This window comes from Grammomys surdaster, unplaced genomic scaffold (assembly GCF_004785775.1).
Source record: "Grammomys surdaster isolate TR1022 unplaced genomic scaffold, NIH_TR_1.0 125925, whole genome shotgun sequence".
Taxonomy (NCBI): domain Eukaryota; kingdom Metazoa; phylum Chordata; class Mammalia; order Rodentia; family Muridae; genus Grammomys; species Grammomys surdaster.
In genome coordinates, this window is record NW_021620749.1 from 2,720,708 (window position 1) to 2,724,594 (window position 3,887).

The following is a 3,887-nucleotide window of genomic DNA, read 5'->3' on the forward strand; positions in this document are numbered from 1 at the left end:
TCTCTCTCTCTCTCTCTCTCTCTCTCTCTCTCTCTCTCTCTCTCTCTTTCTCTCTCTCTCTCTGTCTTTCCAGGTAGGCTTAAAGTGAGATGGCTTTAAGACGCCAACAACACTCATTTCTTCAAAGGAAACACAATTAGAAAGGATTTCCAACCAGACTTTCCATTTTATGCCGTTAATCTGAAAATTCAATTTCCCCGGCATTCTCAGGCTGTCCAGATATTACTGTAAACGAGATGTACTTACAGTGTCCAGCTGGGAAACTTTCCACACTCTGCCATAGCCAAATCTGTGGAATCATTTACTCTCAGACATGTCCCAGTTGTTCAAATCCAGGAGCCTGGTTTGCAATGAGCAACAAGGACTGTTCCCTTATGTTAGCTTAAGGCTCCGTCTAATTGGCTGAAGAGTTTGCACTTGGCCCAGAGGGGTTGCTGATAAAGCAGAATCCTGCTTGCTGCCCTTGCTCAGGCAGGTCCAGTTACTCCAGAGCCCCTCCTGCCTCCTGCAGACTCCTATTCACTCCTCATAGCCCAGCTGAAGCATTAGCTCTGATTCTTGGCAGACTTTGTCTTGTTTCTCTCCTTTGCCAGCAACTCCTGACAACTTCCCCTCCTGCTGCAAAACTCTGATCTGGAATGTGCCTTTTGCACCAAAAGACGGGTTCTGGAGGGATGGATTTCAGTTCGGTGTGTGTGTGTGTGTGTGTCTGTCTGTCTGTCTGTCTGTCTGTCTATCATCTATCTATATCACGTGTGTGTTTGTGTCTGTATTTATGTATGTGTCTGTGTCTATGTATATGTTTATGTGTCCATGTGCCTGTGTGTGTGTGTCTGTGTGCCTGTGTGTGTGTATGTCTGTGTATGTCTGTGTATGTGTGTGTATGTATGTATGTATGTATGTGTCTGTGTGTGTCTGTGTGTAAGTATGTGTCTGTGTCTCTGTATGTGTCTATGTGTGTGTGTCTGTGTCTTGTGTGTCTGTGTGTGTGTCTGTGGGCCTATGTGTGTGTCTGTCTGTATGTGTGTATGTGTCTGATCTATGTGTATGCCTGTGTATGTGTATGTTTGTATGTATATGCATGTGTATGTATGTGTCTGTGTGTCTGTCTGCGTGTGTGTGTGTTGCATGCAGGTGTGTGGGTGCATGTGTATGCATATGTGTGTGAAGGCTGGAGGTTGATGCTCTATGTTTTTCTCAATCACTGCTCATCTTCTGTGTTGACACAGAGTCTCCCTGAACCTCTCTTCTGCCCTCTGGACTTGTCAGCAAGACTTGGGGATCCCCTGTCTCCACCACTCAGCACCATCATTGCAGATGCATACCACCAGCTCAGCTTACTTTTTGTGGGGTTTTTGGGGATCAAATCCAGGTCCTAGTATGAATGTTGCAAGGACTCTATAGGTTGAGCTAGAGGGCTGGGTAGAGGCTCAGCCATAAATCTGTTTTAAGTCACTAATGCTAAAGAGACAGCTTGACACATAAGGGAGTGGGGAAGGACTGATATGGGCAGAGTTTGTGTCTTAGTAAACTCAAAACTGAACTCATGGTGTTCCCGTTGCCCCTGTCTTCTGAATACTGGGATTACAGTCATGAGCTACCAGGCCTGGTGGATCCATTGCTTTAGAGACCGATGAACATTGCATTTCAAGATATGCACGCATTTCCTGGGGATCACTTAACATGAAAATTTGTATTCAGAAATCCTTGAGCTGAAGTCTAAGGATCTTCAGCTTCCAGTAACCCCATAGGATGCTAATTAAGGGTGAAGGGCCACAGCTCACATTGGATAGCAGTGGGCTGGGTCCACCTCAACCACAGCAAACAGGAAACAGAAAAGAGCCTGAGTGTGGCTGCTCAGTGGCTGACTCCTCTTTTATCTTAGGGGTAGCAGTTATTACCCCAAACATGCAAGACATACATAGTCCATCCTATAAATTTGACACAGAGACAAAGGGTTAGCTCTCCCATATGTCCCTGTAGGAAGGGCCTTGGGGAAATCTGCTTGACCACTAGGCTTTCCCTCCGAGAACATTAAGGCTGAAAGCATCAATTGCACAGCACTATGCAGTGTTACAAGGGATCCTGTCCTTAGCAACTCCCTCTAGTGCTGGCTCGGATCTCAATGCTTTCCTTCTGGGGAACATAGCTGGCGACTGAGTTCTTGATCGTGCCTGGTCACACTGCTCCTGTGGGGCTCGCACAGAGCTGGGAGTGCTGAGTCTGGGCAGGCTGCTCTGGCCTGTTTGCTCTGAGGAGTATTCTCTGCAGAACTCACTGTATGAGAGGACTCACACTGTGGGGAAAGGCACACAGGTCCTATTCATTCAAAATGAGAGAAGTATCACAGGCACACACATACACACAGTACACATACAGCACACATACATACACACACATAGATACACACAAACACATATACATACATACACACACAGACATACACAGACACATACAGAGACACATGCACATATACATACATAGACACATACACAGCACACACACAGACATACACACACAGACACATACACAGATACACATAGACACACACAGCACACATACACACACATACACACACATACACACAGAACACACACATATAGCCACCACACACACATACATATATACATACATGCATATACACACATACACCACCATTGACTGAATGAATCAAATCTCTCAGTTCATGTTTATGTGTCCTATTACAGCTTTCCAAATATTACTTTTGTCATGTGTATTTATATGTATTTCTTGATTTCTGAGCCAGCTTGCATTATTCAAAAGCAGTTGAAAAAAAGACTTGTTCTCACATGTATGTGCATGTATGCTTATATGTGTGGGGTTGCATACACACTTGCATGCAGGTATACATGGAGGCCAGAGGACAGACAACATTGCTTGTGGATCCTCAGGAACATATCTTGGTTTTTAAGATAAGATTTCTCATTGGTCTAGAGCTTGCCAAAGAGTCTAAGTGGATTAGTCAGAGATCCCCAGGGATCCTTCTGTCTCTGCCTTCCCAATACTGAGACTGTGAGCCACTACACCTGGCTTTTTATGTGGATTCAAACTCTGGGGAATTCAAACTCAGGTCCTTCTGCTTGCAAGGCAAACACTTAACCAACTGAGCTATACCTAAGACCTACGTGTAAGTTTTAAATACAGTATATGCTTACTGTGGAAATGGCTTTAATGAACAATGATATTAAGGACCACCAGAATGACGGCCACAGTTTATAGACGCTGAGGCAACTCTAGAATTCTACCCACCGTCTGATGTCAGACAGTGATGTTAAAATGGACAAAGGCCGAAAGCGATGGATGTGGTGGAAGAACAGTAAGTTTACCAGTTGGACTGAGTTAATGCTTAGAGAAAACCTAGTTGTCAGCACCCACGTTCTTACTTGGATCTGTTCTTAGCCCTATTAGCAGACAAGATACCCAACTTTGGAGGTAGACCAGGGAATGGGATTGTGGTTGAAAAACCTTGGCAGTACCTTCACACTGTGGACCCTCACCTCTTTCTGTTGGTCTTGTCTCTGCCAGACCAACAGACCATGAGATGAAAGGAAAATCCAAGATGCCCGCTTTCAGCAACTATCAGTAAGGGAGAGGGGAGGCGCCATCCCTTAGGTAGAACACCTGACAGACTTGGCTTAGTGGACTCTCCGCCCTGGGTCCTACTGAAGGGAGCTGTTTCACTGTGCTGGCCAGTCTTCTGTCCTTTCCAGGTGTCTATTCTTAGTCTGTTTCACAGAATGAACTCTTTGATCCCTGGACAACTGCCAGTGCCTCTTCATACTTCCGCATACTTGAATTCATCTCTGGTTGTATGTAGTTCTTGTGAAACCCCAACAGGTTCATATGTGAGGTCTCTGTCTCAGGCC

At 45.2% G+C, this 3,887-nt stretch overlaps 1 protein-coding gene across 1 annotated transcript in view; it reads right to left on the bottom strand.

Moving 5' to 3' along the window:
• Positions 1 to 349, bottom strand: part of Kcnj15 (potassium voltage-gated channel subfamily J member 15) — an 18,809-nt gene extending 18,460 nt beyond the window's left edge. Inside the window, exon 1 of the mRNA XM_028752559.1 lies at positions 247 to 349. The gene's annotated coding sequence lies outside the window, so the exon portion shown is untranslated. The remainder of the gene's footprint in view (positions 1 to 246) is intronic.
• Positions 350 to 3,887: the final 3,538 nt, after the last annotated feature.